This window comes from Protopterus annectens, chromosome 6.part0 (genome assembly GCF_019279795.1).
Source record: "Protopterus annectens isolate FY-2018-M chromosome 6.part0, PAN1.0, whole genome shotgun sequence".
Lineage (NCBI taxonomy): Eukaryota > Metazoa > Chordata > Ceratodontiformes > Protopteridae > Protopterus > Protopterus annectens.
Genome location: NC_056737.1, coordinates 876,308,522 through 876,330,554, shown reverse-complemented (window position 1 = coordinate 876,330,554; position 22,033 = coordinate 876,308,522). Strand labels below are relative to the sequence as shown.

The 22,033-nt window shown below is 46.3% G+C and overlaps 1 protein-coding gene across 5 annotated transcripts in view; it reads left to right on the top strand.

Annotated features, from left to right (window-relative positions):
* The window catches only part of PPP2R5C (protein phosphatase 2 regulatory subunit B'gamma), a 2,766,797-nt gene that overhangs the window by 1,932,537 nt on the left and 812,227 nt on the right, over positions 1-22,033 (top strand). The gene's annotated exons all lie outside the window — the stretch shown is intronic.

Below are 22,033 nucleotides of genomic sequence, written 5' to 3'. Positions count from 1 at the left end.
ACTTCTTTTTATCCCACTCCATAATGGGGGAGCCATCACTGATCCCAGGAACTATCGCCCTATTAGCCTGATGACCCTGGTCTGTAAGGCCATGGAGTGTATCATTATGGAACTCGTAAACAAAGACATTGGTAACCTCCAAACTCTGGACCCCACCCAGTTCGGGTTTGTGAAAGGCAGGTCATGCCTTCTGAACATAATAGACTTCTTTGAGGCAGTCAACAAAGCTGTAGACGAGGGTAAGGTGGTTCACACAGCCTATCTTGACCTCGCCAAGGCTTTCTACACCATCCCCCATTCTGGAATTGTAGCTAAACTCACTAAACTAGGTATAAATCCCTACATCACAAGATGGGTTGCCAACTGGCTCACTGACGGAACCCACACTGTAAAAGTTGCAGACTCCAAATCTGACTTCAAACCAGTGACAAGTGGAGTACCACAGGGTCTAGTCCTGGGACCTCTCCTGTTTGGTATCTACTTCTCTGAATTACAGGCTAACACAGAAAGCCTTTGGCTAATGAAGTTCGCAGATGATTGCAAACTAAGAGCCTTAGTCGAGTCCCCAAATGATGTGGACATCCTACAGAAGGGCCTCACTGAGACAGATGCCTGGTGTCAGAGCCATGGCCTTAAGATCAATGCCAAAAAGTGCATTATCATCACCTTTGGTAAAAACTCTCTGTACCCATGAACTACCACATAAGAGGCAGTCTACTTAACGCTGAATGTGTGATAAAAGACCTTTGGACCCAGGTGGACAGTAGTCTCTCCTTTGATAATCACATCACCACAGTAGTCAGGAAAGCCTTCTATGTGGCACACCTCATCACAAAAGGGTTCTCATCCAGGAAAAAGGAGGTGATTGTTTCCCTCTACTCGACACTCATTAGACCCATTATAGAGTACAACACCTCTTTTGGAATGTACCTCACAAGACTTCTGCAGCAGCTGGAAAGGCCACAGAAATACCTCACAAAGAGGATTACTGGCCTCAAACAGATGCCCTACACTGACCGTCTCAAAAAAACTCCAGCTTTACTCCATAGCGTATCGCCTACTCTGAGAAGATCTCTGCCTAACATATAAAGCTATGTCAAACCCAGAGCTGTTGGACATGCTACACCTAAAGAAATCCCAATCCCTCCGAGCAACATGCTCTAGGGACCAAAACCTTGTCACCACAATAAACAGGACATGCTGGAGGGATCGATTCCTGTCCCAGAGACTTCCCATACTCTGGAACAAGCTACCCATCTATTTCAAGCAAAGATGTTCTTCGTGTTTCACTGTTGCAGTCATCACATATGAGTTATCCCTGTCAGGGTAGCCCTCATTTGGCAAGAATACCAGAGACTTAGTATTTCTGCGTCGGTTGTCCCCGCTGCAGGACTTGCGTCAGGTCATCAGTAGAATAAAATAAGGCAACCAATGCCATTACATCAGTCTTTCTTGCCGAGGAGCCCAAAGCAGAAGCATTTCGCTTGAGTGCCAGTCGGCCGCTACCTGAGTTTTCATTTTCCAAATTTAAGTTGAAGTCTTCTAAAGCTAAGTACTCCATTGGGGATCCTTTTTTCTTGCTCTAACCGTTGTCAGAAAAAGTTAACAATTGTCTCACCTGTGGAAAGCAAATGCCACATCGAGACTTTCATTCTTACTGTGTCACTTTCTTAGGCCCAGACCACAATGTCCCCTGCTGTCGCTTTTGTGCTTTGTTCAACGTCAGAACTATACGTCATCAGGCCCTTATTGTAGGTAGATATTTTCACTCTCAGTCCTCGAATTCCGATATGGCTTTGGTAAGCTGTCCGACAGCAGATCTTCTGAAGAAACGTAAGGATAAAGACAGAGACAGACCACACATGTCCAAACCTACCGACGATGCTTCTGTTAAGCTAGTCGTCAGTTCTCCGGTCCTCAGTGAGGTGCTTTCGCAGCCCCTGATGCCCACTTCTGTGGATTCGCAGGCTGCTACCGAGACCCTTTCGGTGTCCGGTATGCCGTGAGACTCATCAACTAAGGATGCTGCGGATTTCTCTACCTTGGATTGGTCCGGAGTCGCTGAGCAGGCACTGTCTTCCGAGGAAGTACTTTGCACTACCGATTCTTTACACGGACCGACTTCTTTTGTGTCTACCATTCTTTAGAAAACTACTGAGTTTCTGAAGGCCAGGGTACGAACCACACCCAAGAAACTGACGACCCAGTCTCAGACACCTTCTTCCTTGCCTCAGTCTTAAATGCTTAAAATGGCGGAAGATCTTATAATGCTGATCAAGGGAAGCCAGCCTACCTCTTCCAAAAGAAAGAGAGATTTGTCCCAAGTAGTTTTGTCTGAACAGGAGTCCGATGACTCTGATGCATCTGAATATGAAGACATGCAGCCCCTCTCTGCTTATGAGGGTTCTGATGCAGAGGAATCCATTCCATCAGTCTCTCCACCCGAGGACCTTTCCTTTGGGGAAACCCTACATACTGTAAGGGAGCATTTCCAATGGGAGTGTCAGGACTAACCTCAATCTAAAGAGACTCGGGGAATTCTTAGATCTTCACAGCACAGAACTCTGGCCATTCCTCCTTTCCTGGATGCTGTGGATGATGGTTTTATGGAATCTAGTTTGACTCCTGACACCCTCCCTCCTGCTCCCTGGAAACTTGACAGGTACTATAGAGTGCCTGGCTCTCACAAATTTCTTTTCAAAAATCCTAGTGCTGACTCTGAGGTTATTTCTCAAGAGCCTAAAGGAATTGAAGCAACTAATGCTAAGAATCCCACCCTCTCAGATAGGGATTCCCGAGAATTACACAGATGGGGTAAAAAAGTATACACCTCTGCTACTCTTGCTATTAGAGCACTAAATTGTCAGTTCCATATGCTAAAATTTCAGCAACATACCATGGAACTCCTCAAACAAAAAATATTGTCTTTTCCTGCTTGTGCAGAAAGAGTTACAAGAGTTAATGCATTCTGCAAGTCAAGTAACTAAGCACACCTTGCAATGTGGTTTTGACGCCCTAGAAGCATCTTGGAGGGCAGCAGTCACTGGATGTCCTTCAAGGATGCATCTGCAGTCCTTACAAATGGGTTGTCCTGTCGTCAGGCAGCCCTTCGGTCGGCCGGATTCCAAAGTCTGGGTGTGGCCTCGGCTGGTGTCGCAGTTCACCCGACGTCACAGCTGCAGTTATTCGGGTATAAAGGCATCAGCCGACGCCATTTTCCTCAGTCTTTCTTGCCGCGTGGCGCCCGAAGCAGAAGCTGTTCGCAAGTGCCGGTCGGTCAGAACCAGAGATTACTACTACCGAATTCTTCTACTACTACCGAAGACTTCTAAAAAGCTAAGTACCCCGTTGGGGACTCTCTTGCCTCAGCCGATGTCAGAAAAAGTGAATAACTGTTTAACTTGTGGGAAACAAATACCTCATAAAGATTTCCATTCTTACTGCTTACCTTGTTTAGGCCCAGACCACGACGTAGCAGCTTGTCTAGCCTGTGCTTCTTTTAACCGACGGATGCTTAGACGTCGCTCGGAATTTGCTGAGGAGTTTTTCGGCTCCGATTTTGCTTACATTATGCCGTCGGATCCTCCGACTACGCAAATTTCAAAAAAGAGCAAGGAAAAGGACCGACACTCGCGGTCTGCGGTTTCGGCCGAAACCACGGTTAGGCCAACCGTGAGTGTCTCGGTTTCGGCTGAAACCGAGCAAGCGGTTCTTCCTTCAGCCGAAAACTTACCTCCTACCGAGGCCTCTTCCAACCTCGTGGAATCGGCTTCTGATTTACCTTCTGCTCTGGCAGTTTCTCAGGAATTATCTGACACTATTCCCTTGGATATCTCCACCCCTGCACGTGGAGCTGCTAGGCCACCTGCATCCATGTCCATTAAGGCTTTTGCCAGGGCTAAAGCAGCTAAAACTACTAAATCTGTGCCTGCTAGGACCCCCCTCTCACAGGCCTAGCTCTAGTTCACAAATGCTTAGTCTAGCAGAGGATCTCATTTCTTTAATCCGGGGATCCCAATCTCACACAGACAGGGCCTCTCACCCACCTCCAGAGAAGAGGCCTAGAGCAGAGCCCCCTGAACCAGTTTCTACAGATGATTCCTCTGATGATTCAGATAATACTAACCCTCCAGAGGCTTCTTTCTCCCCTTATGAAGACTCTGATGCTGAAGAGTCCATCCCTTCTGCCTCTCCGCCTGAGGAATTTTCCTTTGGGGAAACCTTGCATGCTATGAGGGAACAATTTCAGTGGCAGGGCCAGGATTTCTCAGACTCTAGGAAGAGGCTTAGAACCTTCCTGCATTTACCACAACATAGGCCTTTAGCCATTCCTCCAGTTCTTTCTGTTGTAGGTGATGCATTTAATGATGCTTGTACTGCTCCTGATTCACTTCCACCGGCCCCTGCTAAGCCCAATAGGTACTACAGGGTTCCGGATACTCATCACCATTTGTATAAGGCTCCTTTCGCAGATCCCGAGACTATCTCCCAGGGTCCTAAGGCTGTAGCAGCTACCTCTGCCAAAAAAACCCTCCCCTCTGAAAGGGATTCCAGATCCTTAGAGAGATGGGGTAAAAAAGTTTACACTTCTGCAACTCTTTCAGCTAGTGCATTGAACTGTCAGTTCCACATGATCCAGTATCAAGAATTTATGCTAGACCAGTTAACCAAACAGTTGTCCTCAGATGAACCATTAGACAAAAAATCTGTTCAGGAAGTGGTACATAACATTCAGCAGGTCAGTAACCATTCCTTAAAATGCGGCTATGATGCACTGGAAGCTTCCTTCAGATCAGCCATGACTGGCACAGTTATCAGAAGGCATGTATGGTTAAAAGAGCAGGCCTTACCAGACCATGTGAAATCCAAATTACTAGATGCTCCCATGGACAAGATCAATTTGTCTGGCTCTCCTACACAACAGGTGCTGAAGAAGATGGAAGAGAAGGCAAAATCTGTCCAAACAGTGAAAGATTTCTTGCCGGTCCAACCTCCAAGGTTTAGCAGGAATTGGCCCTCCAAGAATTGGTCCTTTCCAGACTCCTCCAGAGCCCAGAGAGGCAGGAATAGGCGTTCAAGAGGCCGAAGTCAATCCAGAGGTGCCTACAGGGGATGCCAGTGGCAGGGTAACAACCAGCGAGGTGCAGCCACGGACACAGCCACCACCACTACTACAGGACAATCACAGTGACTTGGCTCTAGCACCGCCTACCAGGGAACAACTAAAAGCACCCTTAGGCGGGAAGCTAGCTTTATTTTCAGTAAACTGGCATTACATCACAAGAGACAAGTGGATTTTGCAGACAATAGACCAAGGTTACAGGTTTCACTTCCATACTCTACCAGGGAAGAGAGGAATGCCAAACCTACCTCCAAATCAAAAGGCAGAAGCTCTAAAACAAATATCTCAATTATTAAAAATGAGAGCTGTGGAAAAGGTACCATCTATGGAGCAAGGACAGGGATTTTACTCCAGACTCTTCCTGGTACCAAGAAAAGAAAGCAAATGGAGACCTATTCTCGACCTGTCCGCTTTAAACACATTCCTCATTGTTCCAAAATTCAAAATGCTGACCCTACAGCAGCTTCTTCCCATGCTGGGCAAGGAGTCTTGGCTGGTAACTCTAGATCTCAAGGAGGCATACCTGCACGTCCCCATACGACCAAATTGCAGAAGATACCTCAGATTTCTTGCAGGATCAGAGCATTATCAATTCTCAGCATTGCCCTTTGGCTTATCTACTGCGCCCAGAGTGTTCACGAAATGCCTGGCATCAGTAATTGCTCATTGCAGGCTCCAGGGAATCCAAATCTACCCTTACCTGGACGACTGCCTGATACAAGCGGACAACAAAATCAAGTTAGCAGAAGACTTGAAAAGGGTCATTTACCTACTACAAGCCCTGGGATACACAGTCAATATAAACAAGTCAAGGCTGATACCATCCCAAAGGATAACCTTCTTGGGTGCAGAGCTGGACACATCGAAGCAAATGGCATTCCTAACAGTAGAAAAACAGGAGCAACTCCCTCTATACTTCTTAGCATTAACAAAGCAGAACCATCTAACAGCAAGAAAAGTCCTGCAAGCCTTGGGTTTCATGGCATCCTGCATAATATTGGTTCTACATGCCAGACTGCATATGAGAAAGTTACAGTGGTACCTAAGGAATTTATGGTCTCAGCACAAGCACAGCCTAGAAACCCAAATTCCTATAATTCCATGCCTGAAGCAAGAATTCCAATGGTGGGCTCAGGCCTGTCAATCAAACAAAGGATTGCCCTTCCACAACACTCAACCAAGCCAAACCATTACCATGGACGCCTCAGACCTCGGTTGGGGGGCCCACATGCTGGACAAGTGCATACAAGGCTTATGGACTCAAGACCAGCTGCACCTACACATAAATCAAAAGGAAATGCTGGCAGTAAAACTGGCAATTCAGACATTCAGACCATTTCTTCGACAAGGTCAACTGTTGATAAGGACAGACAACACCACAGTTATGTGGTACATCAACAAACACGGAGGCACACATTCGTACCCTCTATGCCGGATGGCAATGGATCTCTGGAATGTGGCCCTGAGTTACAATGTTCAGTTACAAGCAATTTTTGTACCAGGAAAAGAAAACATTCTAGCAGACATACTAAGCAGGACTACCACGGATGCCCACGAATGGATGCTGCATCCGGACATCTTCAAAACCATTACAAGAAAATGGGGACTCCCTCAAATAGACTTATTTGCATCCCCACGCAATCACCAACTAAAGAAATTCTGCACAAGGACGTACCACCCACTTGCTTGGAAGGTGGACTCCTATCTTTCAGTTGGAAAACCTGACAGCATATGCATTCCCACCACTTCCTTTGATGCACAAGGTGCTATTGAAGATCAAAGAGGACCGTCCAAGGATCATCCTGATAGCTCCAGACTGGCCAAGACAACATTGGTACCCATTACTGAGGAGCATGTCTCGGGAACAAATATGGCACCTACCCCTTGTTCCCTTGCTGTTAACACAGAACAACTACAACACCCTGCATCCAAACCTGAAAACACTGCAGCTAACTGCCTGGAACATTGCATAAGAGCAAATAACCCAAATTTATCCCAAAGGGTAAAAGACATTATCTTGGAGTCTCGCAGACCCTCAACAAGAAAAAATTATTCAGCAAAATGGAAAAGATATTCCATTTGGAGTACTGAAAAAGGAGTGAATGTGTCACTGGTAAACATAGCCAACATCCTGGAATACTTGGCAGAGCTCTTCCATAAAGGTCTGTCCTATTCTTCCATTAAGATTCATGCATCAGCCATTTCAGCAGAATACGACTTGGATCCTCCAGTCTTCTCACATCCTCTGCTCAGGCAGTTTCTGAGAGGAATTAAAAATGTAAAACCTCCTATGGAAGCCACCATTGCCAGCATGGGACTTAAACTTTGTACTAGAAAAATTGACACTCCCCCCATTTGAACCAGCAGCAACAGCAGATTTACAATACTTATCATGGAAAACTGCATTCCTACTGGCAATCACTTCAGCAAGAAGGGTATCTGAGTTACAGGCATTAATGGCAGTACAGCCCTTCCTGATCTTCCATCAAGATAGAGTGTCCATGAGAACAAATCCTACTTTTATGCCCAAGGTGGTCTCCAAAGTATCTTTGAATCAGGCTATCCACCTACCTACATTCTTCCCCAACCCACAAAACAGGGGAGAAAGACTGCTGCATACCTTGGATGAGCATAGACAATTACGCTACTACCTGGACAGGACCAAGAGCAATAGAAAAACTGACCAGCTACTGGTGGCATGTGCAACAGGAATGGAAGGAAAAGCAATTTCAAAACAGACAATCTCTAAGTGGATAGGAAATTGCATTAGATTTTGTTACTCCTACCATGGGAAGAAAACTCCAGAAAACATCAGGCCTCACTCTACAAGGGCTGCAGCCACTACCACAGCTTTTCTTCGAGGAGTGGCTACCAAAGACATTTTAGAGGCTGCTACTTGGAGCTCCGTGCATACATTTGCCAAGCATTATAATTTACCTTTATACTCTAGATCCCGAGCAGGTTTTGCCACTGCTGTTTTGCAAGGGATACTAACTACACCATAATTTCATTTCTCCTCCTCCCCCAGTTTGGCTATGGTATTCTACCCATTTGTAAGGACTGCAGATGCATCCTTGAAGGACATAGCACAGTTTTGTACCTACCATAAATGTAGATGTCCGATAGGAATGCATCTGCAGACAGGATTACCCACCCTCCTTCCCCTCTGTGGTACTCCTAGGGTATTTGCCCATCTTGTAGCTAGCTGGGGGAATCTATTATGGTGTATTTGTTTGTATATACATGTACATACATGCCTATTTTTGAATTTTCTCTCTACTATTTGGAATCTTTATCCAAATTTAGCCTTCCTAGAGGGCACCTGGCATCTGGGGCAAGAAACACTGAGGAAAATGGCGTCGGCTGATGCCTTTATACCCGAATAACTGCAGCTGTGACGGGTGAACTGCGACACCAGCCGAGGCCAGACCCAGACTTTGGAATCCGGCCGACCGAAGGGCTGCCTGACGACAGGACAACCCATTTGTAAGGACTGCAGATGCATTCCTATCGGACATCTACATTTATGGTAGGTACAAAACTGTACTTTCTGTCTTTAGAAGGCATGCTTGGCTTAAGGAACAGCCCTTGCCAGACCATGTCAAATCCAAATTATTGGACGCACCCTTGCACAAAGACAACTTATTTGGCACCAAGGCAGAGGTGGTCTTAAAATAGTTGAGGACTTCCTGCAGGTCCAGTAGACATTGCCCTTCCAAGCACTGGTCCTTTCCTTTCCTGCCCCCTCCAGGTCAGCTCAGCCCAGATCCCGGGGAAGCAGGCCTCCCAGACTGCAGCCCCAGGGAATGCAGAGATCTAAGCAATGGAGTTCCTCCTCTTCAAAACCAGGGAGTGCTAAGCCACTCCTTCATAGAAAGAACTCAGTGACTTTCCACTTCCACCCCCTTCCTCTGCCCACCTGCACTTACCCCTAGGAGAAAAGCACTCCTTCCACGCAAGCACCTGGGCCACCATTACCAATGACTGCTGAGTCCTCAATATAGTGTCCCAGGGATACAAATTTTATTTCCACACACTACCAACCCCAAAAGGGTTCCCAGATCTTCCCCCAAACCAGTGGGCAGAGGCCAAAAAACAAGTCCTTTCCTTGCTTTCTATGAGGGCAATAGATCACGTTCCTGCAGAACAGATAGGCCAAGGTTTCTACTCCAGACTGTTCCTGGTCCCCAGAAAAGAAGGCACCTGGCACCCCATCCGCGATCTATCCATTCTAAACACCTTTCTGTTGATACCAAAATTCAAAATGCTCACCCTCCAGCAACTACTACCTGTGCTCTCCAAGGATGCTTGGTTAGCCACCCTATACCTAAAAGAGGCCTACCTACACATCCCAGTCAGGGAATCTTGCAGGAAATACCTACGTTTCAGGGCAGGATCACTGCACTTTCAGTTCTGCGCTTCCCTTTGGCTTGTCCACTGCTCTGAGTATTCACAAAGTTTCTGGCTCCCGCCATTTCTTTTGCAGGCAAAGAAATATTCAAATTTATCCATACTTAGACGACTGCCTAATTCAGTCAGACAGTCGGAAAAAGCTGCACACGTACCTGGCCTTTGTAACGGACCTTCTGACCTCCCTAGGGTATACTATCAACAAAAAGAAATCCAAACTAGTATCCACCCAAAAAAATTATATTCCTGGGAGCAAGCCTAGACACAGCATCCCAGATGACATTCCTTACACCAGAAAAGCAAACCTACCTGGCAGCCTATTTCTCTCAACTAGCCACCAGACCCCAGTTATCTGCAAGGAAAATCTTGCAAGCTTTGGAGTTCATGGCTTCTTGCATTCTACTCATTCCATATGCCAGATTGCATATGAGGAAACTACAGTGGTACCTAAAAAGCCTTTGGTGTCAACACTCTCGTGACCTGAAAACTCTTATACCAATGATACCTTGTTTAAGGAAAGATTTTTTTTGGTGGGCAGCAACATGCTACCACAACAAGGGACTACCCTTCTCACAACCCCACGCTGCCCAGACCCTCACCTCAGACGCATCAGACTATGCCTGAGGTGCACACCTGGACGTCAGGTGCATACAGGGCCAATGGAATACATATGCACATCAGCCAAAAAGAGATGTGAGCTGTCCAGCATGCACTGACAACTTTCAAACTCCTACTCTCCCCGGGGGCTCTACTGATCAAAACAGACAACACCACTGCGATGTGGTATTTCAACAAGCAGGGAAGGACTCACTTGTACCCTCTGTGCAGGCTTGCCATGACCCTGTGGCACACGGCCTCAGCTATGCAACTACACCTGTTAGCACAATTCCTGCCAGGCTGTCTAAACTCTCTGGCAGACAACTTAAGCAGAAATCTTCTGGACCCACAAGAGTAGCAGCTAGACCAAAGAACCTTCACCCTTGTAACTCAGAAATGGGGCAACCCCAAAGGGTGACCTCTTTGCTTCCCACTCCAACCATCAGCTCAGCAAGTTCTGCACCAGGGAGCCTCACTTCAAGGCCTGGAAAGTGGATGCTCTGTCCTTCCAGTGGGTCAACCTCTCGGTCTATGCATTTCCCCCACTACTGCTCATTACAAGGGTACTGCTCAAGATAAGGGAGGAAAACCCAAGGACAATCCTGATTGCCCCAGACTGGCCACGCCAGCACTGGTAACCACTGCTGCGCATCCTGTCTCCTCTGCCGTCATGGCATCTCCCTCAGATCCCAACACTCCTGACCCAGAGGGAAGGAGAATTTATGCATCCCCAATTGCAGACCCTCAGTCTGGCAGCCTGGCTTATTCCCTGACCACTGCACAAGCTGCCAATCTAAGCAAACAAGTTCTAGATGTTATACGTGAGGCCAGACACCCTAGCACTCGAAGGTCTTATGCTGACAAATGGAAAAGGTTTTGCACCTGGATCCAGGCTAAGGGAGCCGGGATGGCACAACCCTCCCTACCTCTCATCCTGGACTTTCTTGCTGACCTACTACACAGGGGTCTAGCCTTTTCTATTAAAATTCATGCTTCTGCTGTCTGCTCGTTTCAGCACAGAGCCACCTCTTTTCTCACACCCTCTCATCAAACAGTTCCTAAGAGGGGCTAACAACTTGAGGCCACCCAGAAGAGCACCTACCCCAGCTTGGGACCTAAACTTTGTGTTGGAAAATCTCACCCTGCCCCCCTTTGAAATAGCAGCTTCGGCAGAGTTTAAGTTTCTCTCATGGAAGACAGCCTTGCTTCTGGATATCACTTCAGCAATAAGAGTATCCGAGCTACAACCACTAATAGCTGTAGAGCCCTTCATCCTTTTCCATGCTGACAGAGTCTCCATCAGGACTTAACCCATCCTTCATGCCAAAATGGTGTCCAAGTGTGGCTCTCAACCAATCCATTCATTTGCCCACCTTTTTCACTAAACCACAAAACAAGGGGAAAGGATACTGCACTCTCTAGATGTGCACAGACATCTCGGATTCTATCTAGACAGGACTAAATCATTTAGAAAGACTGATCAATTGTTAGCTTTGCTGCAGGAGCAGAGGGCAAACAAACCATTTCAAAATGGATAGCACACTGCATCCATTTCTGCTACAAGCAACACAGGAAACCTCCTCCGAAGGGGGTGCGGACACATTCTACCAGAGCAACCTCCACCTCTGCGGTATTCCTCAGATGGGTCCCCACCAAGGACATCCTGGAGGCTGCAACATGGACTGATGTCTTCACCAAGCATTACCACCTGCCTATCTTCTCCAAATCCAGGGCAGGCTTTGCCACCGCAGTCTTGCAGGGCATCCTTTCTTGACTCCCTCCACCCTTTTCTTCAGCCTTGAGAATCAACCCAAATGTTATGACTGCAACAGTGAAATACAAAGAGCATAGTACAGTTGTGTACACTTGCCATAAATGTAGATGTTAGAGTCTTTTCACTGTTGCAGTCCTGGTTTCCCTCCCTCCATCCCCCTTGTCTCTCTCTCTCTCTCTCTCCTTGCAAGGAACTTTTGGTATTTACTTTCTACTGTTGGTGTTCTTCTCCTATGACCTTGCTCCCTCTTGGCGACTCCTGACAGGGCAAGAAAAACTGATGTATGGCGGCTGCCTTATTTTATACTACTGACGACCTGACATCAGTCCTGGAGCGACGGCAACCGACGCAGAATTACTAAGCCTCTTGTATTCGGGCCAACTGAGGACTACCTTGGCAGGGATAACCCAAATGTGATAACTGCAACAGTGAATGCACACGAACATCTACATTTATGGTAAGTGTACACAACTGTACTTTCCTCATTAGCACACTTCAAGAAAAATCTTGATGAGTGGATGGGAAATAGGAAATACACCCCGGGGATCACTTTTGTGGCTCTGCTCGACAGGGGCACAGGAAAATAACTTTTTTCAGTGGTGTAAGCCAGGGAACCTTATTGGCTAGGCTTACTTAGGCCCTTGGGCCAATAACCTAGTACCTACATATGAACCTAGCTTGGAAACAGATTACCTAGGACACTTGGGTCCTAACCATTATCAAACAAGGTTTCTTCATGACCTGGAAATCCAGACCATCGTTTTGAGGTATTCCCCAACTCCTATGAGACCAAATGGCCTTCTTTCCTCCATTCCTGCATTCCCTATTATCCCAGGGCACCATTCAAGGGGTGCCTCCAGACCTAAGGGGAAAAGGATTCTATTCTAGAATGTTTCTAGTCCCCAGGAAGGAAGGTCCTTGGAGCCCTGTCTTAGATCTCTCTCATCTAACACCTTTCTCAAGGTGCTTTCCTTCCGCATCCTGACTCTCCTGCACTCCTACCCTTGATTCTTTCTTAGGCTTGCATGGTGTCCTTGGACATAAAAGATGCTTACTTACACATCCCAATCCACCCACTCTTAAGGAAATTCCTTTGATTATCTGTGGGTACTTTGCATGTTCAGTTCTGTGCTTTACCATTCTGTCACGCTACTGCCCCCAGAGTATTCACAAAGTGCTTGGCCTCAGTCATTGTCTTTTGCAGAATGCAGGGCATTCAGATATTTCCTTACTTGGATGATCTCCTCATTCAGGCTTCATCCCCAGGGTTGGTACAAGAGCACATAGACTACATCATGACCCTGCTAAAGGGTTTGGGATTCACCATAAATCAACAGAAATCTTCCCTGAACCCATTCCAGGACCATGTGTTCCTTGATTGCAGGATACTCACCGCCCAAATGATGGACTGCCTGCCCCCAGACAAAATTTTGACCCTCACCACCTACTTTCAGAGACTAATTCCACTACAATCTCTGTCTGCCAAGAGAGTTCCTGTGACCCCTGGGATTCATAGCTTCCACCATCCCCATGGTACCCCTAGCAAGGCTACACATCAGGAAATTTCAGTGGTTTCTGAGAATTGTCTGGAAACACCATCTGCATCCTCTAGAGTTTGTGGTCCCCCTCATTTCGTGCTTAACAAAAGAACTAAAGTGGTGGATTTCTCAGATTTCAAAACACCCAAGCCTTCCTCTCCGACCCCTTCCCCCCAACCAGAATCTGTACACAGATGCGTCAGACATGGGCTGGGGGCAATCCTAGGGAACTGGAGAGTGAGAGATGTATAGAATCCCTTCTGTCTGAGAGAGCATATCAACATCAACGAAATGAGGGCCTTGATTTTTGCTCTACATATATTCATGCCCCAGATGTTACCAGAAGTGCTAAGGTGGTACACAGACAATGCCATGGTCCTCTGATACATCAGCAAGCAGGGGGGACATAGTCCTACATCCTTTGCAGATTGGATCTCTATGTGTTTGAGATTGCTCAGCAGAGCCAGGTTTCTCTCCTGGCAGTCTACATCCCCTTAGCTCAAACGTGATGGCAGGCTCACTAAGCAGGTCCATGACTCAATCCCTTGAATGGATGTTACACAAGAATGTGTTCTTGGATCTGGTCCGTCGATGGGTTATTCCTCAGGTATACCTGTTTGCCTCCCTTGTGAACAGACCGCTTCCCACATACTGAACCAGGATACACATCCTTGGGGAGTGGAATGTGGATGCTCTTTCCTTTCCTTGGAAGGGGATATTTGCATATGCATTAACCCCCTTCCCTCTTCTTTTTAAAGTACTATGAAAAGTCCGAGAGAACAACTAAAAATCAATTTGGTGACCCCGTTTTGGTCAAGATAGCACTGGGTCCCCCTTCTCTGTCATCTAGCCAAGGGCAGTCACCACAAGTTACCCCCTCAGGATGGACCTAATCACACAGGAGAAGGGAACTCTCATACACCCTCAGATGTTCACTCTGAACTTAAGCCTGTGGGTGATAGGGCTTTGGTTTCCTTTAGACACCTTTACACTGAGGACGTGCTACAGGTTCTGCAGGAGGACAGAAAACCCACTACGAGAAAATCCTGTTTATCCAAATGGAAGAGGTTTTTTGTTTGGTGTCTAAACCATAGCTTACAACCACTGTCTGCGGAGCCACCAGTGGTTATGTCTTACCTGTGTGAATTGATGAATAGTGGCTTGTCGTATTCTTCCATCAGGGCACATTTATCTACTGTTTCGGCATGTTTACCTTTGACTCCTCCCTTGGCATCTAGGTTGGAAGTTAAGCTTTTCCTGAAAGAGGTCCTGCACTTCAGACCCCCTAGGAAACCTACCCCCCCCCCCCTTGGGATCTTAATTTTGTGTTAGAAAAGCTTACCTTAACCCCCTTTGAGCCAGCTAAGGACTCTTCCCTACAACACTGTACATGGAAAACTTGTCATCCTGTTTGCTATCACCTGAGCCAAAAGGGTCTCTGAACTGCAGGCCCTAATGGCATTTCACCCTTCACAGTTTTCCATCGGGACAGGGTTTGCTTTCGTACCAACCCACCCTTTATGCCTAAGGTAGTGAATGAGCTATCCTTGAATCAGGCCACCAATCTCCCTACCTTCTTTCCTTCACCACAATCTCCTAATAAAAGGATTCTCCATTCTTTGGATGTGCACAGACAGCTCAGGTATTATTTGGCTAAGACCAAGTCCATCCACAAGTTGGATAGGCTATTTATTTCCTGTCACCCAAGAGCCTTGGACCATCCTATTTCCAAGCAAACTATTTCCTCCCTGATTTCTAGAACCTTTTCCTACTGCTACACAGCCAATGGGAGAGATCTTTCCTTTCCAGTTAAGGCACACTTCACTAGGGCGTTGTCTTCATCTGGGGCTATCTTTAAAGGTTTAGATACAGCTTCCATTATAGAGGCAGCTACATGGTCCTCTATTCACACCTTGACCAAACATTACAAATTGGATACTGTTTCCAGGTCCAGACCATAATTTGCCAGGGCTGTTCTGCATGGCGCTGTGAAAAATGTCTCCGCTCCCCCTCCCAAGTCCTCTGTTGCATGGGCTGTGGCATTCTTCCTCATGTTATGGATACTGCAGCATATGAATAGGAGGACATACAATAGTTGTGTAAAATCTTACCATAACCGTAGATGTCTTACTTTACTATATGCTCAAGTATGGTTTCCCACCCTGCTTCCCTCTGATACCCGCCTGACTTCTGGAGACTCACTTCTTTCAGGCTGGTGCTTGGCGACATTCAGTTCTGAGGTAGGTGCATGCTGACGTCTGCTTTATACCTGATGTCCGTTTGTGGCCAACGTATGCTTAGTGTGGTGGGCCGACGCATAGACCTACGCAGTAGCAATTTAACTTTGGTAAAACGTCCAGACGTACAAGTCAACCGGAGCTGGACTCCCTCATGTTACTGCAGCATATAGAAGAGAAGGACATCTACGGTTATGGTAAGATTTTACACAACTATTCTTTCCCTTGGCCATATATCACATGCAGATTCTCCAATGGCTTCTGGCCTCCCAGTGGTCATTAATGAATCAGCTGATATCTCATCACATCTTGATCATCAGTCTTTGCAAGCAAGACCTGTCATGGTGACTTCATTCCAACAAGATCCTTTCAGGCTGTCCTTTCATCCTCCACATCTCCAAGCCATAGTGACCACGGATGCTTCCCAGGTGTGTGTGGAGGGAGGGCATTATCTGGGAAGGACAGGCCAAGTCACTTGGTCCTTACTGGAGGCCAGTTTGCACATCAGTATTCTGGAGATGAGGGTGGTGCTCTTAGCGTTGCATGCATTTTAAGATGCCCTTCCCCCTAGGAACAGTGGCAATTCAGATGGACAACATTTCGTAGTCTGGTGCATCAGCAAACAAATCTTGCCCATTTTGTGAATAAGCCCTCAGAGTGTGGCAGTGAGCTAGATGTTCTTCGTGTTTCACTGTTGCAGTCATTACACTTGGGTTATCCTGCTGGCCAGGCTACCCTCAGTCTGCCTGAATTCCAAAGTCTTGGTCTGGCGTCGGTTGCTGTTGCCTCTTCCCCGACGTCAGTGCACCAGGGGTATAAAAGATGCAGCCGACACCATTTTCTTCAGTCTTTATTGGCGTGCAGTGCCCGAAGCAGAAGCAGTTCGCAAGTGCCGGTCGGCCGACTCCTGAGATTTTCATGTTCAAATTTCAGATCCAAAGTCTTCATTAAAAGCTAAGTACCCCGTTGGGGAAAACTGTTTTCTTGCTCCAGACCGATGTCAGAAAAAGTTAATAATTGTATTTCTTGTGGGAAGCAAATACCTCATAAGGATTTTCATTCTTACTGTATTCCTTGCCTAGGCCCTGACCACGATGTTGCTTGTTGTCGGTTTTGTGCTAGATTTAACCAGTGCACTATAAACCGCTGGTACGATTTTGCATTTCACTATTTTGGCAGAAGATTTAATTACACGATGCCGTCAGATAGTCAACTGACTACTGCAATTCACAAGAAACTAAAAGAAAAAGAAAAGGACAGGCATCCGAGGTCTAAAACCGACAAGGCTTCTTCTAAGCCAGTCGCCGGTTCGCCAGCTCTCAGTGAGGAGCTTTCGCAGCCCCTGACGCCCACTACTTTGAAACCGCAGGCCGCCATAGACTCTCACGTGGAGTCGCCTAGGCCGCTGGAAACTCAAGGTATTGGACCTTCGGAAACTATTCCCTCAGATGGGTCTGGAGCCGCTGAGCAGGCATTGGCTTCTGAGGGTGTTTTCAGACCTACTCAATTGTACATTAAAGCGACTCCAGCTACACAGGCAAAGACTAAAGCATCTTTAAAGACAAAGACACAAGTGCAACAGCCTCATGGCCAGGCCTCCATGCCCAAAAAAACAGATGCTCAAAATGGCCGAAGACTTAATTACTTTGATCAGGGGTTCCCATCCCCCTCCTGATAAGAGGCCTAGGCAAGAGACAGAAAATTAATCTTCAGATCAGGTTTCCATTTCTTCAGATTCCTCTTCTGATCAGGAATACTCTCTTCCTCCCTGTGAGTATTCTGATGCTGAAGAATCTATCCCTTCAGCCTCTCCTCCTGAGGATTACTCTTTTGGGGAAACCTTGCATACCATGAGGGAACATTTCCACTGGAAGAGCCAAGATTATTCTGAATCTAAGAAAAGGCTCAGGGACTTCCTTTTACTCCCACAACACAGGCCCCTAGCTATTCTGCCTGTGTTAGACATTGTAGATGATGTATTTTCCCGAGTCCAATCTGACCCCTGACTCCTTACCTCCAGCTCCTTTTAAGCCAGACAGGTATTACAGGGTATCTGACTCTCATAAATTTATTTTCAAAAACCCTGCTGCTGACCCAGAAACTATTTCTCAGGGTCCCAAAGGGGTCAAGGCATCCACTGCAAAAAACCCTACCCCCTCCTACAGGGATTCTAGGGCATTAGACAGATGGGGGAAAAAAGATTTACACCTCTGCTACCTTGGCTATAAGGGCTTTAAATTGTCAGTTTCATATGCTCAAATATCAGCAATATATTATGTCACTGCTTAAACAAAAAATGTTGATAAATTCTGAAGGTGCAGAAAACAAAGAAATGTAGGATTTATTGCATGCAGCTGAGCAAGTTGGAAAGCATGCTTTGCAATGTGGTTTTGATTCTTTGGAGGCCTCCTGCAGGGCCGCTGTCACGGGTGCTGCCATTAGAAGGCATGCTTGGTTAAAGGAACAAAATTTACCAGATCATGTTAAAGCAAAATTATTAGATGCTCCATCACAACATGATACTTTGTTTGGTGTTAAAAGAGGTGTTAAAGAAAATGGGAGGACAAAGCTAAATCTGTGCAAACATTCAAGGATTTTTTACAGGTACAACCTCCAAGATTTAGCAGACACTGGCCTACAAAGAATTGGTCCTTTCCAGTGTCAGATAGACCACAAAGGGGCAGATACAGACGCCCAAGAGGCAGATCCCAGCCCCAAGGTTCATACAGGTCTAAACAGTGAGGTGCTTCTACCTCCAAAAGTGCAGAAGACAAATCACAGCCTTACAGGAAACAGTCCCAATGACTTACCCCTGCCTGCGCCAAGCACTTATCTTCTGGCAGCACCTTTAGGGGGAAAACTAGCACTTTTTTCTCAAAATTGGCACATAATAACCCAGGACAAATGGGTCTTAGACATAGTGTCACAGTGCTACAAGTTTCACTTTCATACCCTGCCAAGGGCAAACGGTTGGCTAGACCTACCAAAATACCAATGGGCAGAGGCACAAAAATAAGTCTCATCCCTCATGGACGTGAGGGCCATTCAACAAGTACCAGAACAAGAGCAGGGACAAGGATTTTATTCAAGACTCTTCTTGGTACCCAGAAAGGACAAAGCCTGGAGACCAATACTGGAACTATCTATTCTAAACACATATCTGGATATACCAAAATTCAAAATGTTGACCTTACAGCAGCTTCTGCCCATGCTGGGCAAGAAGACTTGGCTTGTGACTTTAGACCTAAAAGAGGCATACGTGCATGTCCCAATCAGACAAACATGCAGAAGATACCTCAGATTCAAAGCTGGCTCAATGCACTACCAATTCTCTGCACTGCCCTTTGGCTTATCTACTGCACCCAGGGTCTTCACAAAGTGCCTGGCACCAGTAATTGCATTCTGCAGACAAAGAGGAATGCAAATATATCCTTATTTGGACGACTGCCTCATACAAGCAGAGAACAAGGACATTCTACTGAAGCATCTGGCGTTTGTAAAAAGATTACTACCATGCCTGGGGTACACAGTCAACAAACAGAAATCAAAACTAGTACCCTCTCAAGAGATAATATTCCTGGGTGCAAGCTTAAATGCAACTGCCCAGATGGCTTATCTCATGCCAGACAAACAAAGGCAACTGATTACCTATTTCAAATTGTTGGCAACAAAGGCCCAGTTATCTGCAAGAAAAATTCTGCAGGCTTTGGGCTTCATGCCATCCTGCATTCTACTAATTCCATATGCAAGGCTGCATATGAGGAAACTTCAGTGGTACCTAAAAAGTGTTTGGACTCAGCATTGCCACAGCCTGGAAACAATAATTACTCTCATTCCCTGCCTGCAACAGGAGTTTCGATGGTGGGCGAAGGCCTGTCACCAGAACAAGGGACAGCCTTTCACCTTACCCCCAGCCAGGCAGACATTGACAACGGATGCATCAGATTATGCCTGGGGTGGGGGTGGGGCACACATGGCAGGAAGATGTATTCAAGGCACATGGTCCGCCAACCAAATGCATCTACATATCAATCAAAAAGAGATGCTAGCTGTTCAGAATGCCCTGACAGCCCTCAAGGACCTACTTCATCCGGGACATCTACTGATAAAGACAGACAATACCACGGTCATGTGGTATGTAAATAAGCAGGGAGGCACTCATTCTTACCCCCTCTGCAGACTAGCCATGACTTTGTGGGACACAGCATTGACTTACCAAGTACATCTGCAGGCACAATTCCTGCCAGGAAAGATAAATACTCTGGCAGACAAACTAAGCAGAAACCTCATGGATCCCCATGAGTGGAAATTGAATCCACAAGTCTTCAACATGATAATAAGGAAATGGGGATGCCCAGACACAGACCTATTTGCCTTTCCTCACAACTGCCAACTAAAGAGATTCTGCACAAGGACTTATCACAGACAAGCATGGAAAGTGGATGCCCTATGTTTCAGCTGGAAAAACTTAACAGTATATGCCTTTCCTCCAGTGCCTCTCCTCCCCAAGGTACTCCTAAAGGTCAGACAAGAAAAGCCAAAAATGATACTGATTGCCCCAGACTGGCCCCACCAGTACTGGTATCCAATCCTAAGGAACTTTTCTCAATGCCCAGCCCTTGACCTTACCTCAAATACCTCACCTACTGTCCCAACAAAACAATCAGATCCTGCACAGCCAACTCAAGACCTTAAATCTGGCAGCATGGTGGATAATGTAGTCATACAAAAAGCGGTGATGGATGTCATTTTGGAGGCCAGGAGGCCTAGTGCTAGAAAATCTTATGCTGGAAAATGGAAGAGATTCTGGCTCAAGGAATTGACACAGCAGTAGAAATTATTCCTCAGATTTTGCAATAACTAACTGAGATGCTGGACAAAGGCCTATCCTTTTCATCAATTAAAATTCATGCCTCTGCCATTTCGGCTCATTACAATACAGAGCCACCAATCTTTTCTGATCCTTTGTTAAGGCAATAGCTCAGAGGAGCCAAAAACTTAAGGCCTCCAAGGAGATCACCAATACCTGCATGGGACGTCAATTATGTTTTGGAAAAACTCACTCTGCCTCCTTCTTAGCCAGCCGCTACAGCTGATATAAAGTTTTTATCTTGGAAAACAGCTCTGCTCCTAGCAATAACCTCTGCAAGATGAGTCTCAGAGCTACAGGCACTCATGGCTGTGGAACCTTTTATCATTTTTTATCCGGACAGGGTTTCTCTGAGGATAAACCCGACATTTATGCCTAAGGTAGTGTACAGTGTGGCCCTTAACCAAACTATTCATCTACCTACTTTTTATCCAAACCCACAGAATAAGGGGGAGAGAATTTTGCATTCTTTGGACATACACAGACAGCTACGCTTCTACTTGAACAGAACCAAAGCTTTCAGAAAGACTGAGCAACTACTAGTGGCATATGCTGCAGGATCACAAGGAAAGGCTATCTCAAAGCAGACTATTTCAAAGTGGATAGGCCACTGCATTCGTTTCTGCTATTCACAACATGGCAAGCCAGTGCCTAAGGGCATTAGGCCACATTCTACCAGAGCAGCAGCCACTTCAGCAGCCTTCCTCAGTGGAGTACCAACCAAAGTCATTTTAGAGGCTGCTACCTTTAGTTCAGTGCACACCTTTACAAAGTACTATCACTTACCTCTCTACTCTAAATCCAGGGCAGGCTTTGCCACTGCAGTTCTGCAGGGCCTCATAGCCGCTCCTAATGCTATTTAGATTCAGCCTCCCAACCATAGCTTTGGGATTCAACACAAGTGTAATGACTGCAACAGTGAAACATGAAGAACATAGTACAGTTGTGTACACTTACCATAAATGTAGATGTTCGAGTGTATTCACTGTTGCAGTCCAGGTTACCCACCCACCATCCCCCATCTCTTTTTGCTGGAACTTAGCTGCACTTCTCTAACCTATACAACTTATGTGGTGTATTTCCTTGTAGATGAAGGTATAATATATTTTGGTGCATGCATGTTTGATTGGCATATGTTTGGGGGCACCTGACATCTGGGGCAAGAAAAACTAAAGAAAATGGCGTCGGCTGCATCTTTTGTACCCCTGGAGCACTGACGTCAGGGAAGAGGCAACAGCAACCGACGCTGGACCAAGACTTTGGAATTCAGGCCTACTGAGGGTAGCCGGCCAGCAGGATAACCCAAGTGTAATGACTGCAACAGTGAATACACTCGAACATCTACATTTATGGTAAGTGTACACAACTGTACTTTCTTCCAACTGCTTTCCTCATGGCAACCCATATTCCTGGGATCCCCAACATGATAACAGACAAGCTGAACAGAACTATTCTAATGCCTCACAAGTGGTGACGGAAAAGATC